Genomic DNA, 22,400 nt, shown 5'->3' on the forward strand with positions numbered 1-22,400 from the left:
CGGCCTATGCTATACAATTTGACAGTGTGTGACCCTGTCTCAAATAACAAAAAAGAAATGAATGTGAGAAACGAGGGGAGTTTTTCTGTATTTATTCATTCACGAAGTTAACTGACCAAAGTTAAGACACAGTGAACTGTAGAAACAATGGAAACCAGTAAAGTCTAAGAATGAGAGAAAGGGGCAAAGAGATGATGAGGCTGGGGCTGTAGCTCAGTTGGTAGAGTGCTGCCTAGCATACATGAAACTCTGAGTTCATCCCAGCACTGTATAAATCAGGCCTAGTGACACAATGCCTGTAACCCAGCACTTAAGAGCAGAAGCAGGATTAGAAGTTCAAGGTCATTCTTGGCTTCACATCAAATTGGAGGCCAACATAGACTATAATAAAATTCAATCTCAATTGTTTTAAAAGTAAGATCCTGAAATCCAGTTAGTCTCCCTTCTAGTCAAGACCCATGACACCCCACATTTAAGACTGCAAATTGTTTCCTCTCAAAACTACATACTTCCAGAGACTGTCAAGATGCTTCCTCTCATCCCACCCTCTGGGATGGATGTTTCTCAAGGACAAAGACCCTTCTCTAGAGCTGATTTCTTAGATACCTCAAGATCTCCTTATCCCAAGATGCAGCAATCTTTTCATGCTAGTTAAAATCCCTAGAACATCCCTTTCTCTACTGGCCATTTTCCATAGGGCTCAAATACTCAAACTCAGAACTGTAAACCTCCAAGACCTTCACCATGTTGCAGTTGTATTTATTGATCCAGTCATTAACCATTCAATTTCTAATAAGTATGCGACTTGTCTTATGTGTATGTGTTTGTGCATCCATGTGCCATGGTGCATGTGTGGAAGTCAGAAGACAACTTGTAAGCTAGATCTCTCCTACCCTGTGATCCCAGGATAAAACTCAGGTAGTTAGGGCCTGATAGCAGGTACCTTTGAGCCATCTTGCTGGTTCTAACTTTTCAACATTTAGTTACAACTTACCCAAAATTAACGTGGTTCGACCCTACATGAGTACCACAGCCAGCTTTCTAGGTTTAATGTTATTAAAGCTGGTATTTGTGTTGCATTTAATTTCTTCTAAGTAGTTTTCTGTGCACTAACACTCATTTAAATAGGAATCATTTCTCTTCCACATACAGAAGAGTCTTTGTTTCCTCATCTACTGTTCTAAAGCTTCCAAACTGACAGATGAAAGTACAACATTTGTCCAAGAAGAGCCCTGGGAAAAGGTGAAGTGAGAAAAGTGTCAGACTCCATGACAAAGCAGGCTCTCACTGAGCTATGTGTGGGACACCACTGCCTTGTTCTAAGTGGACTCTCAAATGTGTCAAATCCCCATTCTCTTGTCAACCAATGTATTACTAGGTCCTATTTTCACAGACATCTGCTTATATATTCATTTCTCTAATTCTTTGGGTTTCTAAATTTTGGTGCAAAATGTAGATACATACCTGTATCCAAATTGAGATCCAAAGTGGGTACCATAAACAAATTGTGTTTCTTCCAGTCAATGAAATAAGAGGTATCTCTGAAGACATTGGTACTTGGCTGCTCCTGATCTGATATCAGAGGTAGACCCAAAGGTCATACAGAAATATGTATAGCTGCTAAAGAAAACTGTCAAACTTTTCTTATAACTACGCATTCATATAAACAAACTTACATACTGGCCTGGTTCACACTCCAGGAATATACACATATGCTATACAATTGCGTATTTAGCTTTTCCACAACAAAGACAGTATGATGCACGGGAGATCTACCAGAATCCTCAGACTTACTTTTGCAGGGTATTAATGAGTGACAATTTATTGATCCATCTTATTCACCTGATCATAAATTTGAGTGGCACTACAAGTTAAACACAATGCTAGGATCTGGAGGTATGAAGATGAGTAACTAGATCCAGTATCTGTGCTCAAGTTTTACCACATTTTATTATTGTAGACACATAAAACCTAGTAAATTTTCAGTATAAAGTAGTGCACGCTTGGGTAGAACTGCATACAAAGAGGTATTTTCTAGAAAAGAATTGAGTGCATTTGGATTGAGAGAAACCTCCTCTTACTTTATCCAACCCTATTTCTCACCAAGACAAAGGCCTGGAAATAATCACTCCCCTCTGGACTTTTTGCTTTTTTGTTTGCTTGGGTTTTTTTTTTTTTTGAGACAGAGTTTCTCTGTGTAGTTTTGTGCCTGCCCTAGATCTTTGCTCTGTAGACCAGGCTGGCCTCAAACTCACAAAGATCCACCTGACTCTGTCTCCCGAGCGCTGGGATTAAAGGCGTGCACCACCACCTGGCAACTTTTGCTTTCTTATGCTCATGCCCCGAATAGGGTTTCTCAATATGTATCAGCACTTGACACTTGGAGGCAGATTTTCCTGTTGGGGAGGGGCTGTTTATATACTATAGAACGAAATGTTTTAGAAAGTCACAGAACAAAGGGAGGCGAACACTAAAAGTCTCTTCACAGACCTCAGCAGCCATTAGCACAGGAACTGAGGCCACCCACACTCATTGTCCAGGCTCAGAGGATCTTTGAGTTGCTTCACATACAATGTGAACAATTTAAAAAAAAATAGAGTGTCTAGAGTCCAAGCATATGGTTGTCCAAGCATATTTTTTCTGCATATCCCTAGCTGTCCTAGAATTCACTCTGTAGACCAGGCTGGCCCTCAACTCAGAAAATCTGCCTGCCTCCACCTCCTGAGTGCTGGGATTAGAGGCATGCACCATCACTGCTCAGCTGGTGTTTTACTTTTAAAAATCATTTTCATTTTATTTGTATGGGTGTCAAATTGCTCTGATTGGTCAATAAATAAAACACTGATTGGCCAGTGGCCAGGCAGGAAGTAGGTGGGACAGGGAGAGAGGAGAATTCTGGGAAGCAGAAGGCTGAGGGAGGGAGACACTGCCAGCTGCCGCCATGACCAGCAGCATGTGAAGACACCGGTAAGCCAGCAGCCACGTGGCAAGGTATAGATTTATGGAAATGGATTAATTTAGCTGTAGCAAGCAGAAGCCTGCCACGGCCATACAGTTTATAAGCAATATAAGTCTACGTGTTTACTTGGTTGGGTCTGAGCGGCTGTGGACTGGCGGGTGACAAAGATTTGTCCTGACTGTGGGCAAGGCAGGACAACTCTAGGTACAGTGTTTTGTCTGCATGCTGTTTGGCTCATGCATGAAGTGCCTGTAAAGGCCAGAAAGGGCATCAGGTCCCCTGGAACTGGCGTTACAGACAGTAGTGCACTGCTATGTGGGAGCTGGGAATTGAACTCTGGAAAAACTGCCAGTGTTCTTAACCACTAAGCCATCTCTCAAGCCCTACCTTCCTTTAAGGCAGGGTTTCATGTAGCTAGCCTGGCCTCAAGCTATGTATGTAGCCAAGGATGGCCTTGAACTTTTGATCCTGTATTCACCTCCTGAGTGCTGAGATTACAGGTTTATACCACTATGCTCAGTTTATGTAGTACGGAAGTCCAAATTGCAGGGCTTTAAGCACACTAGTCAAACACTTTACTGACTGAACTATATTACTAGCCCTTAATTGGACACTTAAAACCATTTACATTTAATATGAACACAGCCATGGTATTAAAACCCCTTGTTATATGTTTTCCATTTGTTCTCTTTACTATTTTTGGACTCTGTTTTGGATTGAGTATTCTATCTCTGTTTTGACATATTAGTCATGACTCATTGCTTTAGGCTTTAAAATTTTAATAGGAGTCAACGGTTGACATATATAGAAGAATCCAACAATACACTTCCATTTCTTCCTGACTGGCTCCATGTTATTGTTGTCAAGTAAGATTTGAAGGTGGATCAAGATATATTTATATACATGCATAAAATTGTCAAAGTGTACTTTGTCTTTTGGTTTTTCGAGACAGGGTTTCTCTGTGTAGCACAGGCTATCCTGGAATTTACTCTGTGCTGGCCTAGAACTCACAGAGATCTGCCCGTCTCCGCCTCTGAATACTGGATCAAATGTATACATCACCACCACCCAGCTAAAAAATACAAATTTTAAAGGATTTCCTTAAGCATTTTTATAATACTGCTTATTAGTGGATTCCTGACTCTTTTGAATGCCTGAAAAAGTCTTATTCTTGAATTCATTGGTTTTTGTTCAGAGGTGGGAGGGTTCTGGGGGGAGGTTCTCACTCTGCATCCAAGGCATTTTCCAGCTTCAGGATCCCATGTTCTGGAATTACAAGAATGAGCCTCAGGACCAGCCTTGTCTCCACTTTGTGTGTTTGTGTGTGCATGTGGAGGTCAGAGGACAACTTGGATGTCATCCTTCAGATACCATCCATCCTGTTTTGAAACAGTGTCTCCCTTGCCTCAAATTTGTCAATTAAGTGAGGCTGGACAGCTAGTGAGCCCCAAGGATCCAACCATTATTTGGAAACTCCAATCTGATGCCATGAAATATGAATTTTTCCATTTAGCCTGACAGGGATGAGAACTGTCCTGGCTATGTGTGGGCCAGCACTGGCCTATGGAGCTCTGAATCTGTGCATTTCTCTTCTGTTTTCTTGTAAGTTCTAGCTGCCTGGCTCTCCAAATCATCTCTTCTCAGATCCACCAGACTCTAGGTGAGTGTTCCCTGCCTGCCTCCACAACCTGGAGATTCTCTCTGGCAGTCTGGCAAGCAATCTAGGTTTTCTCTTTTAGAACACTGTTCTACACAATGTGTTATATAACAGCCTTATTATTTGCCTTGACAAAAGAGTGGTCATCTACTTTGGGTTGAACAATTTTTTTTCACCCATAGTTTTGGGGTTTGTTTTCTAGGGTCATTGTAGAGGTCACACTGGGATTAAAATAATGGTAATGGAGAAAGGACAGCATTTACTTTTATCATGAAAATTAGCTGATAGGAAAACAGACAGCAAAGCTTAGGTCTTTCCACATCTCAGCTGCTTATTGACATGTCCTTTGCCTTACAGAAACTTTTCACTTTCATGAGGTCCCATTTATTAATTCAACCTTTGTGCCTGTGCTACTGTGTTCTGTTCAGGAAGCTGTCTCCTGTGCCAATATGTTCGAGATTATTTCCCCTTTCTCTTCTAACAGGTTCAGTGTATCTGGATTTATGTTGAGGTCTTTGATCCACTTGGACTTGAGTTTTATGCAGGGTGATAAATATGGATCAACTTGCATTCTACTTACGTGCCAACATCCAGTTAGACCAGCACCATTGTAGAAAATGCTTTCTTTTCCCATTGTATAATATTGGCGTATTTGTCAAAAATCAGGTGTCCATAAGTGTTTGGATTTATGTCTGGATCTTCAATGAAGTGAGAAACAAAGGGCTGACTATAAAGCATGGTGGAAGACTGGTGAAGCACAAAGGAGGCGAGGAAAAACCAAAACATTTACTGCTTTGTGAATAACATTAAACACCTATGGTTTGCAATGATAAGTTAAAATATTATCGCTAATCAGTCCTGGTGGCGGTGATGTACACCTAATCCAGCACTTGGGAAGAAGAGGCAGGTGGATCTCTGTGAGTTAAAGGCCAGCCTGGTGTACAGAGCAAGTTCCAGAACTGCCTAAGCTACATAGAGAAACCTTGTCTCAAAATTATGTATCTATTGATAATCAATATTTCACTTGTCAAGTCACTGAAAGCATATAATGTCTGATGGTGCAAATTTGACTACTTGCAATGGAAGGTAACCTGGGAGCGTAAACCCATTGAAGCCATTCCATGCCTACACAGCACACACATGTTTATTTTGTGTGGTATTGCATGATGTGGTCATCTACAAAATTTCCATTGTTACAAAACAAAAACTTAAAACTCATGATGTTTTAAGTAGTTTACAACTTTGTGCTGGGCCACATTCATGGCTATCCTGGGCCACATGACATTACAGTCTTGGTTGGACATTCCTGTGTAAGGAGCTTCATGTGGATTATAGTTCTCCACCACTGCAGGAGAAAAATCAATCCACGAGATACTTTCATCTTTACTTTAAAGCTGAGGAAGCAAGAGCTAGGCTGGTTAACCAGTTGCTTCTAGGGAACAGCATTGACAACCCCATGTCCCAGTCTCAACAAGACAACACTATAGAACATTTACTCATGGGATAAACCAGGGGTGGTGGCTCACATCTCTAGTCCTAGCACTTGGGAGATGGAGGCAGAGGATTGTAAGTCTAAGGGAATCCAAAGCTACTGAGTTTGAATCCAGCCTGGAATATAAGAGACTCCATCGTAAAAACAAATAAACAAACAAAACCACTCCTGCCCCAGGCTCTCCCAGCTTCAGCAATGAACACTGGTTTCCTTATATTAAGTTCTTCAAGCATTAACTCTTGCCTTTCTACACACGTAGTGTGAACTCAGGACTTACTGGCTCTTACTCCACTTCACTCACTTGTTTGGTAATCACTACTTTTCTCCTACAGCACTCCAAACAGGCTCTTGCCAAATCCTTCAGTGTTTTCCCACCATAGAGAACACAGGTCACATTACTTAGTAAGGCATACAAGACCCACACACTAGACTCCAACCATTTTTTTCTGTGTCGTCGTCTCTGCCTTTCACTATCTGTTGTTGTATTCAGTTCTTTGGCAAATACTGCAAGCCTAGCATTCACACTGGGTTATACTTTATACAGTCATACAGGGTTACAGACATAACTCATATATAAAGACTTGCCTAAAATTAGAATTAAAAACTCATCTTCAAAGGCAATTGGATAGAACCTGTCAAAGGATATATGAAAACTGAAGAAATCCTGTTCAGTTGGCTGAAGAAGCCCTTGGGGCTGGGGCACAGGCAGCAACTGGAGTCAGTGTCAGTCTGCCCACCGATCCCATGTGGGCCGTGCTGTCAGGGACGGACAGCACTGCTGGATGTCCGAGCACAGGGTGGATTCTGCTGCAGTGTGACCCACTGGAACTCAACTTTGGCTTATAAAAACATACGAGACAAATTTGACTTTTTCTTCAAGAAATTATTTAATGGGCATTTAAAATTCCTTAACTGCTCAGTATACACATAGCATACATACCCATTACCATTATCTGCTGCATAAGATCAAAAAATTGGCATTCCAAAGACTATATCATGGCTCCTGCTTTTGTTGTCTTCTTGATAGTTTTTTATTCTCAATCATATTTTCTCCATTACAATTATATTTCTATGGTTCTAAGCATATGTTTCCAAAATCACTCAAAGATCAGTATTGTGTGACGACTGTGAGCAAATGGCCTAACACTGGCCCCGTGACACTTCAGAGTCTGCTTCTGGGCACACTATACTTTCCTGTGTAGGTCAGAGGCTGCTGTCAGGTAAGAAATGAAAAGAATTAGGCTCTCATCCTCTCAACAAAGAAGGTAGTTGATTTGTTCCCCCACACGCACACAGGTCTTCTAAACAAAAAGAAATACAAGAAAGGAAGAGAGGAGGGGGATTGGAGGGAGGAGAAAGGGAGAGAAGAGGAAAGGAAAAGGCAAGGAGCCATTTCTAGCTTCTACCTCACATAATGCTGAAAGCCCACAGCAAGAGTGATGCCATTGGACAGTCTCAAAGTCGGTTCATTCTGCCCTGCAAAACAAAACAAAGTCAACTCTCCAACCAGTCTCTAGTTGGCTCATGACTACTACCACCCAGAGATCACTGGAATTCAGCAACCAAAAACCAAAAGGAAAACCACAACTTTTAAGCTTATTCCCCTCAGCGAAAGGGAGAAACATGTAAGGTTAGGTGGAACATATTTATTTGTTAAAAGTTAATATAGAATAAGAAAACGTGAGGGTTTCAGGATTAGTTTCAAAGAGAATTTAGACTAAGAAATCAAACTGTAAACCTGTTGTAAACACAGGCAATCATGCTTAAAAATCATTCAGAGCCATAAAATCATTTACAGACCCAAAGACCTCTGCAGAATGGATCATTCACCGTTAAACTGAAATTAAACTTGAGCTGCAAAAACAACAGATGAAAGGTTAGATCTCACACTGGTCAGGCCAGTGATTTAAAAACGTCCACACACAGAGTAGCAGAAGCTACAAGAGAAGTGTTGCTCTTCACACCTAACCTGCTGGACCAAAATAGGCCTGAGTGGAGTGCAGGGACCCCGGGAACCACCAGAAAAGGACTGAAAACCTCCCTCCCCTACAGGCCGGAACCCACTAACACTGAAGCTTCGGAGACCAAAGCCCCCACAGCACCACACAGAGCCTTCGAGAGTCAGAGGGAATCTAAGAACTTCATTTTCAACTCAGCACAGTTGTGCAAGCAATTCACTCCACAGACTCTATTCTTACTTTCTGTTATTTCTCACACTTGCACGTATGACTCGGGATGGTTTGGCTCTTGTTTGTATTGTTCAGTTTGGTTTCAGGACTGTCCATGCGTCTCACCCAGCTTACCCCGAGGCATACTTTACTATGCTCTTCACCTGCATCTCTTATGCCCCCCCTTATTTCTTTTCCTCTCACCCTTATCTTCTCATTGCACATCTTAACTGTAATCTCCCAGATCTACAACCCGACTTCACCCTCCCAGCTTCTTTACCTACATCGGTTATTTCAAAGTCTCATCCTTAATTCTGATCCTTTCCCACTCTCCTCCTCTCCTACTTCTAATCTTTTGAAAACTGACTTTAACATTTTCAATGATTTGTATGTGTTCATATTGGTGCAGTGACACCAGAGGCCGGAGTGGGTGTCAGATCCCCTGGGGCTGGCTACAGGTGGTCAGGAGCCACCTGATGTGAGTGCTGGGAACTGAACTCAGGTCCTCCTGCAAAAGCTCGTACTGCTCACCATTTCACACAAGATTAGAAGTTGGAGGGAAAACAATGTGTGCTTAACCATGGAGCAATCTCTCTTGCTCCCAACTCATTTTATTGACTAAAATCTGAGTAGAATCCCTACTATTCTTGGTTGTTTATCTCTACTTCTATGGAGTAAGGGGCCACTGTTGTTAACTGGCTAGAATGGCATTTGCACAGCAGTGTAGAGCAGCTGAGCTGTGGTTGCCCTTCCAGTTAATACCCTAAGAATACAGAACTCATGCCAGGCACCCCTGAGCTGCTGGACTTAGGTATTATTCCCTGAAGTATGTACTGAACTCTATCACATCCAAACCCTACTTGAAAATTGAAAATTCTTCAACTGAAGCAATATAGCTGATTTAAAAAAAAAAAAAAGCAATGAAATAACACCAGATGATAAACCTCAATGCAGTAACATAAGAAACAGAAACAACTAAGACACTATAATGCTTACAAAATTTCTAATCCTATAAAATCTTGTCTAAGGAAAGTGAGGTAGATGAAATTCCCAGACAGAATGATTATAAGTGCTCAAAGACACAAACAGAGGAATGAAATAAGGACGGCAATGGATGACATAAAAGAGGGATTCCACAAAAAAGAAACACTGAAGGAAAACAAGCCAAAACACTGGATAGAAAAAACCACAGTAAGTCAAATAAAAGAACTCTGGAAAGTCTCTTCAACATAATGTGTTGTGGAGAGAACAAAATATCTGCACTTGAAGACAAAGTGGAGGAACTGGAACAATTCAACAAGGACAGAGGTAAAAGAAGAAGAAAATACCATCAAATAGCCAGCCAGCCAGCCAGACACACGCACGCACGCACGCACACACGCACGCACGCACGCACATGCATAAACCACACCAGAATAACAGTTAAGCAGAGAAGAAAAGGAAAAATCAAAATACTACAAAATCAATTGAAATGGCAGGAATCCAATACACATCTCTCATGAATAACTCTGAATATTAATGGCTTCAATTTCCCCCCAAAAGGAAAAGACTAGTAGATTGGGCCAAAAACTAGGAAAGATTTACTTGTTGCTCCAAAAACTTCATCTCAAAAGACAGATACTACACCCTTAAGTTGAAGGACAGAAAAGGTGTTCCAAGTAAATGGACTTAGAAACAAACAGGTGTTGCTGCTCTAATATCTTACGAAACAGACTTCAAACAAAAACTAGTGAAAAAGTCGGGTGGTGGTGGCACACGCCTTTAATCCCAGCACTCTGGAGGCAGAAGCAGGCAGATATCTGTGAGTTCAAAGCCAGCCTGGGCTACAGAGTGAGTTCCAGGGAAGGCACAAAAGCTACACAGAGAAACCCTGTCTTGAAAAAACAAAAAACAAACAAACAACTAGTGAGAAAAGACACACGAGGCCACTGATTAAGGAAAAAAATATGTCGGAGAATATAACAACTTAAACTTGTGTGCTCCAAATACAGATGCACAACATTTCATGAAACAAATGTAACTAGACGTAAAGTCACAGATTAACTCCAGCACAATAGTGGTGGGTACAAATGACATCATAGATAATGAATTTATCAGAAATCTACAGAATATTCCATACTCAAAATTGCAAGATACAGAGCAGCCTATGGCCCTTTCTCTGAAATACAATATAGGTTAGGACACAAAATCTTAACAAATACAGGAAAACTGAACTAATTCCTTATGTTCTATCTGATCACAATGGACTAACACTACACACCTACAAGAAAAACCTAGAAATACAGACTCATGGAGAGCAGACAACACATTACTGAATGATGAATGGCCCTTGAAGAAATCAAGAAGGAAATCAAGACATTCATTCCTAGAGACAAATGGAAATGAACACAACATACTGAGATATGTGGGACTGTAGTCCTAAGAGAGAAGTTCAAAGCTCCAAGTGACTCCATTAAGAAATCAGGAACAATCTCAAGTGACTTAACAAATGCCTTACACATCCAGAGAAAGAACAAGCTCCATGTCAACAGAAGGAAAGAAGTCACTTATGATCAGGGTAGACACTAACCACATGAAAACAAAAAAAAATCCTCACAGTTGGGTCTTTGAGAAGATAAACAAGACATAAAGCCCTAGCCAAATGAACCAACAGAGAAGTATAGATGGAAAAGTAGACTGAAGATAGATGCCCCAATGTTACAAAAGAACTTTGGATGACTGTCCAGACAGCCAGATGTCTCTCTGTCATTTCTAGAATGATGGAAGTTGCTTGCAATGAACTTCTATTTACCCAGATAATATTGTATCCTTCTGGAGTCTTGATGGAGTTGAAGATTAGATAGTTATAGTTTTCCTTAGTCATGATAAAAGATAAATTAGATATAAAATTTTAGACTTGCAAAAATGGGATGATGATAGAATATTTTATTTAAATTTGCCAAACACAAATAGAATAGATATTGTAACTATAATTCCTGCTTAATAATGTTTTGTTATATGTAGTTTTACTATGTTAAAATGAAAACCTTCCTTTTTGATTAGACAGAAAAGGGGGAAGTGCTGTGGGATGGTCTTTCTGTATGCTGTGAATATGTGTTGCTACCACTGGTTAATAAAGAAGCTGGTCTGGCCTATGGCAAGACATGTTATAGCCAAGCAGGAAATCCAAGCAAAGATATAGGGAGAAGAAAGGCCGAGTAAGGGAAGACACTGTGGGCCGCTGGGGGAGCAAGATGTAATGGAACACAGGTAAAGCCACGAGCTAGTTAGCAATAGCCTGAGCCATAGACCAAACAGTTTGTAATTAATATAAGCCTCTGTGTGTTTATTTGGGACTGAGTGGCTACAGGACACAGGAAAACCTTCTGGCTACAGAGAAGACTCAAAATGAATAAAACTAGAGATTAAAAAGGGAACTATTACAACAAATGCCTATGCAATTTAGAAGAATCATTAGGTCTTATCTTTAAAAAAAATGTATGTTCTTCTAAACTAGAAAACCTAAAGCTCATGATCTACCAAAATTAAACCAAGGTGAGCCTGGCGTGGGGGTGCATACCTTTGATTCCATATTCAGGAGGCAGAGGCAGGCAGACTTTTGAGTTCTAGGCCAGCCTGGTCTACATAACAAGATCTAGACCATTCAGGGCTTCTCAGTGAGGTTTTTGTTTTGTTTTTGTTTTAAAGAAACTATAGATAAATTGATTCTATTTAAAGAATGAACAACTTCACCTTGTGATGAACTATGATGATTTTTCGTAAAAAATGCTTTATAACCAGACAGTCTGTCATCAAACTTCGAGGACTTTCATCAACCTGTAACAAGTAAACACAGTCTGTAACTCCATATATATATAAACCAACAGCACAAATAAGTTAAATAGGCATTTCTTCCTATAAAAGTAAATATTCAGGATATCGCAGTCCACAACTCCAATGGAAGCCCTTGCTCTACCAGAGGCTAAGCCAGCAGCCAGAACCCCATGTAAATGCCCTCCCTCAACTCTCCAGTGCCTGCCCAGCCCACCCCCAATCAGCCCTCCCCTCCTTGTTACCACATCCTGACTCCCAGAGGACCCTCATCTAGACTAAAGGACACACCGGCTGCCAGAACTTTAGCCCCAATTTAGGTGGAAACTCCCTGCTTAACCAGAGGCCACCCCAGTCATCTGAAGTCCAGCCTCCAGCTTGGTGGAGACTGACCTACTCAACCCCAGGACACTCCAGCCAGAAGACCAGAGAGGAAACAGAAACCAAGGGAAGAAAAACAGCCATCCAACAAAGGCAAACTAGGAAATTGGCACCTAGACCTATAATCACCTCAAATCAAGATGCCTAGATGCCAGTGTAAGAATACTATTGACAACAGCCAGGGCAATATGTCACCACAGACCCCAGCTATCCTACTACAGTAAGCCTGAATATTCCAACACAGCTGAAACATAAGAAAACAACCTTAAAACCAACTTTATGAAGATGATAAAGGTCCTTAAAGAGGAAATTAATAAATCCTTTAAACATCGAGGAAAAGATAAAATTTTGGATAAAAAGGAACAAACCTTCAAGAAGTCAAGAAAAAACCAAACAGTTGAAGGAAATGAGTAAAACTGTTTAAAACTTGAAACTGGAAATAGAAGCAATAAGAAAATACAAACAGGGAATTCTGGAAATGGAAAATCTAGGTAAGTGAATAGGAACTACAGACATCATCAATCACTACAGCAAACATCACCAACAGAATACAAGAGATGGAAGAGAGAATCTCAGGCATTGAAGATACATTAGAAAAAATAGATACACCGGTCAAAGAAAATGTTAAATCTAAAAAATTCCTGACCTAAAACATCCAGGAAATCTGGGACACTATGAAAAGACTAAACCTAAGAATAGTAGGAATAGAAGGAGAAGAATCCCAGGTCAAAGGCCCAGAAAATAATTTTACAAATCATATAAGAAAATTTTCCTAAAAAAAAGAAAAAAAAAGAAAATTTTCCTAACCTGAAGAAGGACATGCCTATGTACCTATAAAGGTACAAGAAGCATACAGAAGACAACAAATTGTACCAAAATAGAAAGGCACTCATTGCATACTAATCAAAACACTAAACATACAGACAAAGAAAGAGTATTAAAAGCTGCAAAGGAAAAGGCCAAGTCACATATAAAGGCAGAGCTATTAGTATTATCCTGACTTCTCAATGGAGACTCTAAGAGCTAGAAGGGCCAAAACAGATATCCCACAGACTCCAGGAGACCACAGATGTCAGCCCAGACTACTATACCCAGAAAAACTTCCAATCACCATAGATGGGGAAATAATACATTCCATGATAAAGTCAAACTTAAACAATATCTATCCACAAATCCAGCCCTACAGAAGGCACTAGAAGGAAAACTCAGACTCAAGGAGGTTAACTACACACATGAAAACACAGGAAATAATCTCACACTAGCAAAATCAAAAGAAGGGAAGCGCGTGCACACGCGCGCGCAGCGCGCCGCCACACACACACACAACACACACACTACCAACAACAACAACAAAATAACAAATTATAATCATCATTGTTATTGATATCTCTCAGTATCAATGGACTCAATTCTCCAATAAAAAGACACGATAATAGAATAGAAAATGTGAAAACAGGATCCATCCTACATACAAGAAACACACTTCAACATCAAAGATGGACATTACCTCAGAGTAAAGGTTGGAAAAATATTTTCAAAGCAAATGGAAGCAAGTTGGTGTAGTCATTCTAATATCTAACAAAATAGACTTCAAACCAAAAATAATAAAAATAGACGGGAAAGGAAAAATCTACCAAAATGATCTTTCAATTCTTAATTCCATGCCCCAAATGCAAGGCACCTACATTTGTAAAGGAAACACTATTAAAGTTTAAATCACACTTAGACCCTCAGACATGGATAGTGAGAGACTTCAATATCTCACTCTCACCAATGGACAGGTCATCCAGACAAAAACTAAACAGAAAATAATGGAGCTAACAGACATTATGAACCAAATGGGCCTATCAGAATCTACAGAACACTCCACCCAAACACAAAAGAATACACCTTCTGCTCAGCACCTCATGGAAACATTCTCCAAAATTGATCACATACTTGGTAACAAGCAAGTTTCAACAGATACAAGAAAATTGAAATAACCCTGCATCCATCAGACCACCATGGATTAAGCTGAATTTCATCAACAACAGAACAACAGAAGGTCTACAAACTCATGGAAACTTAACAAATCTCTACTGAATGAACACTGGGTCAAAGCAGAAAGAAAGAAGAAATTAAAGTCTTCCTAGAATCAATGAAAATGAATGCACACACACACTCAATTTATGGGACACAATGAAAGCAGTGCTAAGAGGAAGTTCATAGCACTAAGTGCCTACATACTAGCAATTTAACAAACCCTTATTCAAACTAACTAAAAGACACAGAGAGGATATCCAAATTAACAAAATCAGAAACTAAAGGGGGACATAACAAGAGACACTGAGGAAATCCAAAGATCATTACGTCATATTTAAAACATGTTCTCTGGGAGGTGGGGGAAGGGACTGGGGGTTGAGGGAGGGGAAACCTGCAGTTGGGATGTAATGAATGTGAGAAGAATAAAATTTAAAAAAAAAATGGAAAAACAAAACTGAAAACCTGTATTCCACAAAATTGGAAAATCTAAAAGAAATGGCTAATTTTTCTCAATAGATATTACTTACCAAAGTTAAATCAAGATCATATAAACAATTTAAACAGACCTATAACCCCTAAAGAAATAGAAGCAGTCATTAAAATTCTCTTAACAACAACAACAACAAAAAAAAAACAACCCAGTGCCAGACAATTTTAGTGCACAATTCTACCAAACTTTCAAAGCAGAGCAAATGCCAATACTTCTCAAATTATTACACAAAATAGTAACAGAAGGAACATTGTCAAATTCATTTTATCAGGCTGCAGTCACCCTGATACCCAAACCACACAAAGATTCAACAAAGAATGAGAATTAATAGACCAATTTCCCTCATGAACATAGATGTAAAAAACAAAACAAAACAAAACGAAAAAACACCTCAATGCTCAATAAAATACTTGCAAATAAAATCCAAGAACATATCAAAAAGATCATCCACAATGATCAAGTAGGCTTCATCCCAGAGATCCAGGGATGGTTCAACATATGAAAATCAATCACTGTAATCCACCATATAAACAAATTTAAAAGAAAAAAAAACCCACATGATCATCTCATTAGATGCTGAAAAAGCCTTTGACAAAATCCAAAAACCTCTTCATGATAAATGTCTTGGGGAGATCAGGGATACAGGACATACCTAACATAATGAAGGCAATTACAGCAAGTCGACAACCAACATTAAAAAAAAAAAAAAAAAAAAAAAAAAAAACAAAAACAAAAAAAAAAAAAAAAAACGGAGAGAAACTCAAAGCAATTCCACTAAAATCAAGGACCAGACAGGCTGTCCACTCTCTCCATATCTACTCAATATAGTACCTGAAGTTCTAGCTGAAGCAATAAGACAACTGAAGGAGATCAAGAGAATACAAATTGGAAAGGAAGAAATCAAAGTATTGTTATTTGCATATGATATGATAGTATACATAAGTGTGGTGGTTTGAATAGATATGGCCCCCATAGACTCATGTGTTTAAATGTTTGGCCTATAGGGAAATAGCACTATTAGGAGGTATGGCCTTATTGGAGTAGGTGTGGCCTTGTTGGAGGAAGTATGTCACTATGGAAGTGGGCTTTGAGTTCTCATACATGCTCAAGCCACACCCAGTGTGACCATTCACTTCCTGTTGCCTGCAGATCAAGATGTAGAACTCTCAGCTACCTCTCCAGCACCATGTCTGCTTGCATGCTGCCTTGCTTCCCACCATGACAATAATGGACTGAACCTCTGAGACTGTAAGCCAGTCTCAAATGTTTTCCTTCATTAGAGTTGCCATGGTCATGATGTCTCCCTCATAGCACTAGAAAACCTAAGACAATAAGTGACCCCAAAAATTCTACCAGGGAACTCCTGCAGCTGACAAACACCTATATGAAGTGGCTGGATACAAGATTAACTAAAAAGAAAAAAATCAGAGCCGGGCTGTGGTAACACATGCCTTTAATCCCAGCACTCGGGAGGCAGAGCCAGGAGGATCTCTGTGAGTTCAAGGCCAGCCTGGTCTACAGAGCGAGAGCCAGGACAGGCTCCAAAACTACAGAGAAACTCTGTCTCGAAAAACCAAAAAAGAAAAAAGAAAAAATCAGTAGCCTTTCTATACAGATGACAAAAGAACCAAGAAATCAGGAAGACAACATCCTTCACAATAACCACAAATAATATAAAATATCTTGGGGTAACTCTAACCAAGCAAGTGAAAGACTTGTATGACAAGAACTTCAAGTCCTTGAAGAAAGAAACTGAAGAAGATATCAGAAGATGGAAAGATCTCCCATTCTCATAGATCAGAAGGATTAACAATAGTAAAATGGCCATCCTACCAAAAGCAATCTACAGGTTGAACACAATTCCCATCAAAATTCCAACCCAATTCTATACAGACCTTGAAAGAACAATACTCAACTTCATATGAAAACAAACAAACAAACCAGGATAGCTAAAACAATCCTGTATAATAAAAGAACTTCCAGAGGTATCACCATCCCTGATTTCAAGCTGTACTACAGGGCTATAATAATAAAAACTGTGGGTCTGGAGAGATGGCTTAGTGGTTAAGAGCACTGACTGCTCTTCCAGAGGACCCGGGTTCAATTCCCAACACCCACATGGCAGATCACAATGGCCTGTAACTCCAGTCTCAGGGGACCCGACAAAAATATAGTCATAAAAACCGCATAGTATTAGCATACAGACAGGTTGATCAATGAAATTAAATCAAAGACCCAGATTTAAAGCTGCACACCCATGGACACCTGATTTTTTGATAGAAGCCAGAAATACACAGTGGAAAAAAAGAAACATCTTCAGCAAATGGTGCTGGTCTAACTGGTAGTCAGCATGTAGAAGGATGCAAATAGATCCATATCTATCACCCTGTACAAAACTCAAGTCAAAGTGAATCAAAGACCTTAACATAAAACCAGATACACTGAACCTAAGAGAAGAAAAAGTTGGGAATATCCTTGAACACATTGGCACAGGAGATAACTTCCTGAACAGAATACCACTGTGTGGGCATTAAGATCAACAATTATAAGTGGGACCTCATGAAACTGAAAAGCTTCTGTAAAGCAAAGGACACCATCAATAGGACAAAATGGCAGCCTACAGAATGGGAAAAGATTTTTACCAACTCCATATCTGGCAGAGTGCTAATGTCCAAAATACATAAGAACTCAAGAAACTAAATATCAAAAAACCAAATAAACCAACTAAAAACTGGGGTACAAATCTAAACAGAATTATCAACAGAGGAATCTCAAATGGATGAGAAATGCTTAAAGAAATGTTCAACATTCTTAGCTATCAGAGAAATGCAAATCAAAACTACTTTGAGATTCCATCTTACATCTGTTAGAATGGCTAAGATCAAAAACACAAGTGACAGCTCATGCTGGAGAGGATGTGGATCAAGGAGAACACTCCTCCACTGCTGGTGGGAGTATAAACTTGTACAGCCACTATGGAAATTAATATGATGGTTCCTCAGAAAACTGGGAATGAATCTACCTCAAGACCCAGCTATACTACTCCTTGGCATATAGGATGTTCCATCCTACCACAAGGACACTTGCTCAATTATGTTCATAACAGCTTTATTCATGATAGCCAGAAACTGGAAACAACCCTAGATGTCCCTCAAAGGATAAAGAAAACGTGGTACATTTATGCAATGGAGTATTGCTCAGCTGTTAAAAACAATGACATCATGAATTTTGCAGGCAAATGGATGGAACTAGAAAAAAAATCCTAAATGAGGTAACCCAGACTCAAAAAGACAAACATGGTATGTACTCACTTATAAGTGGACATTAACTGTTAAGTAAAGGATAATCATGCTACAATCCACAGACCCAGAGAGGCTAAGTAACAAGGAGGGCTCAAGGAGATACATGATCTCCCTGGGAAGGGGAGATAGAATAGATTTTGCTGGTGGAATGGGGTTAGGTGGGGATGGAAACAGGAGGGATCAGGCATAGGATGAGGGAGAGACGACTGGAATTGAGGGGTGATATAGAAACAGTGCAGTGGAAATTCCCTGAAACCTATGAGAGTGACCCTAGCGAAGAAGTAATGGGGGATATGGAGCCTAACTAGCCATCTTCTATAATCAGGCAAGGCTCCCAGTGGTGGAATTTGGACATCAACCCAGTCACAAAACCTTGGATCTCCAATCTGTCCAGCCTGTAAAATGTGCTAAGGTAAAATCGGTGTCCAGCCCAATTGTCATCAGAGAGGCATTATCCAGCAACTGATGGAGCAGATGTAGAGACCCATATCCAAACACTAGGGGGAACCAGGGGAACCCCCACAGGAGAGAGGATGGAAGGATTATAGGAGCTAGAGGGGTCAAGGACACGTGAGAACACAACCCACAGAATCAACTAAGCAGGGTTCATAGGGACTCATAGAGACAGAAGCAACAATCATGGACCCTTTATGGGTTTGGGTTAGGTCCTGCATATATTTTATGGTTTGTGTAGCTTGGTGTTCTGGTGGGACTCCTAACAGCTGGTGAAGGGCTCTAGCCTAAACATGGCAAACATGGCTCTGGCAGGTCTTGTCCTTCCCTCTCTTCTGCCTTGCTAAACCATTAGATTAGCTAAAGTTAGCCACCAAGGTCCATTCCCTTAGTTGGCCACTTCCTCCTCCTGAGGCCAACTACCAAGGGTCCATCGATCAAATGTATTGAAGTCCAGCAATCAAAAACCCCTTTTGGCTACCTGAATTAACATGCCCAATCAAGATTAACCAATTCATCCTAACACAGAGTTTTCCCTTTTCCCATTATAAACTCATTTGCCTATGGGCCACATCTGACTCCTTTCTATTCAGAGGCAGTCCTTTGTCCCTCTGGGGCAAATATTCCTTCCTCCTCTTCCTTGTTCCCTTCCCCTTCTTCCTAGTCCTATCTTCTGTCTTTGTCTCTTTTTTTTTTTATAAATAAAACAGCTAATTATTAAAATATATAAACAGCATTTATCTTCAATCTGACAAATTTTAAATAGCTTAAAAAGAAACACCAGGTACTAGAATTTTAATTATCCAAGAGTAAGTAACGAACAGCCAAGAGCTTACAGTTGTGGGAAAATAGCTGTTATTTTAAAACGCTGAAAACTAAAACTAATAAAGCCCATTTGATTTACAAACTTCTCTGGGATTTTTCTAAATCTGAAATTTGTAGATCTTATCTCCCCTAAGAAAATGGACTTGACATGATTTTATAGTTAATTTCTTTCTAAGCTTCTGCATTTCAGAGGTAGTCAGTCATACATAGAACATGCTTTCACTGTGTAACTGCAGCAGACTCTAGCTTACCCAGAACTGTAATGTTGTCTGTGTTGCAATAGGTCATCTAACAAAGAAGGCATTAATACATGGAAATTCCATAGAATGAAATGTAAAAGAAAGTCATGTTAAGTAACTTACTATACATGTGAACAAGGAGGAATATTGGGGGAATCTGTGACTAGTTGACAGAGTAAGCTGCAGGCCTAAAGTAGGCCTCACAGTCCATAACACAGTGAATAAAGTAACACCTTTAGACAATAAATTGTTTGAAAGTTTAAGTGTATGGTTGTGCATATCTGCAGCTTTTGAACTTGAAAACTGTTACATGTATACTGAACCTGACCTTTGTAGCATATTTAAAATACTTAACAACAAACAAAAAAAAAAATACGTAGAATCAACCACTTTTAACATACAGGATAATAATATAAGGAATTATAATTTCATTTTTTTTTTCTTGGTCTTGAAAAAAAATGTTTTCAAATGGCTAGGAAAAGTGGATACCTTCTGCATTGAATCCATGTAGCAACCTGATAAAGTCATCTATGTCCATGGAACGGGCCCCTTTTTCACTAAAACCTGTGCTGGTTAGGATTTGCTGTATTTTATCTGCTATACTGAAATCTTCTGGTATTACAGTATTATGGACTGAACAGTGAATTCTGTAGTTTCTTTCCAACAGCTGTTGTACTGCGCTTGATTTGAATGCAGCAGATAGAGTCTTGTTCTTCTGAACAAAAGTGATCCTTACTAAGCCATCCCATTCCTGAAAGTTGATAGTTGGTGGCGGATTCTTAGGTTCTATCCTTACAATGCTGGACTCCACCTTGGGGGGTGGTCTGAAGTTATTCTTCCCCACCTTCATTAGATGGTCCACATGTGCTAAAAGCTGTGTATTAATGGAGAGTCTACAGTACAGTTTATCTCCAGGTTTTGCAACCAAACCAAGAGCAAATTCTCTTTGAAACATAAGTATAGCAGATCTGAAAAATGGCCGGTGAAGCAACAACTTGAAGACAAAGGGAGAGGAAGTCTGATAAGGCAAGTTTGCCACACAAGCATCAAAGAACGGCAAATCCAGTTTCAATACATCTCCCACCAGGACCTGGAGTTTGCTGGCCAGAGGCGTGCCCTGAACTCTTTTGTGAAGTTCAGCTACTAGCCTTGGATCAAGTTCACAGGCAACTACCTTTTGGCCTTTTCTAACAGCTTGACAGTCATGTTTCCAGTCCCAGGCCCAACTTCCAGCACCACATCAGTAGGTCTTAAGGCAGCCTTATCAATAATGCTGTTTACAATTAGAGGATTTTTCAAAATGCACTGCCCAATCCCTGTGTTGAACATGAGTCCTCTGGCCCTCTTCAGCTCCCAGTGCTGCTCCTGCCGCTCCGCCTGCGGCCACTCGCTGCGAACTTGGCCTTTGGCATCTTCTCAGGAGTGCCAGGGCAAGTGAAAGAGCGAGCGCGCGTGGAAGTTGCCGACAGCGCTGTCACTATCAAAGCCCTGTCTTTGTCTCTTATTCCCTACCCCTTTTCCCTCCGGGGCAAATCAATCTCCTTTGTGCTGAGAACTTGATCTTGGAGTATCTTGTGCCTACATAGGTCCTTTCAGTGGGAATGGGGGATGTCTTTGACTCTGTTGCCTGTACTTGGGACCCTTTTCCTCCTACTGGATTGCCTTGTCCAGCCTTGATATGAGGGTTTGTGCCTAGTCTTACTGTAACTTGTTATGCCATATTTGGTTGATATCCCTGGGAGGCCTGCCCTTTCTTTGAAGGGAAACAGAGGAGGAGTGGATCTGGGGGAGAGGGAAAAGTGAGAGGGGGACTGGAAGGAGTGGAGGGAGAGGAAACTGAGGTCAAGATGTAATACATGAGAGAAGGATTTTTAAAAAGTGAATTTTAAGGACAGTTTTTGGATGGCTATCCACGGAGAAATAACTTGGAAAATGAGAAAAGTACAAAAAAAAAGAATATTGGGAATTGACACAGGCAGGAAACCTACTTCATGAACTTCAAGGGACAGATGAATCAATGGTCAACATAAACTTACAATGTCAAAACTACTTTTTGGAACATAGCTGAAGTAATTAAGATTGGAGATGAGAAAAGTAATTCTGTCTTCACTGTCTAATGTGCTTTGGGATGATCTGTATTAAGAAGCTGAAGGGAAGGGCTGGGGAGATGGGCAGTCAGTAAACTAAGTGACTTGTAAACATGAGGATGGATGTTCTATAGCAGTTTCCTGGAGACGAAAACTGCATGGAATAAGATTGTACAGGGGATCTCCTTAAAACAGAGGTAAAACAACTCAAAATAGCTCCAGGAATTCCCTGAAACTGATCAGATGCACTAGGCTCCTTTCTCCCAAGAATAGACAAAGACTACTGAGAGTCACCCTCGGACTAGCACAGTGACCTGGGAAATCAGAGACCAGCAAGCATTCTGAAAGAAACAGAAACCAGCTGAGCTGCCTGGGAGAGGTTTAGGATAACTGAGCCACCTGGTAAGGACACTCTCCAAACAGTTGAGCTGCCTACAGGCTGTGCTAAGAGCTCCAAGTTTCCAGTTTTTTTTTTTTTTTTGAGCTGTCACTCATGTTAGGGTAGGCTTTGGTGA

General features: G+C 40.2%; 1 pseudogene; it reads right to left on the minus strand.

Annotated features, from left to right (window-relative positions):
* Positions 1–20,125: 20,125 nt before the first annotated feature.
* Positions 20,126–21,210, minus strand: LOC114685994 (annotated as a pseudogene).
* Between the last annotated feature and the right edge of the window lie 1,190 nt (positions 21,211–22,400).

This window comes from Peromyscus leucopus, unplaced genomic scaffold (genome assembly GCF_004664715.2).
Source record: "Peromyscus leucopus breed LL Stock unplaced genomic scaffold, UCI_PerLeu_2.1 scaffold_1120, whole genome shotgun sequence".
In the NCBI taxonomy this organism is placed as follows: domain Eukaryota; kingdom Metazoa; phylum Chordata; class Mammalia; order Rodentia; family Cricetidae; genus Peromyscus; species Peromyscus leucopus.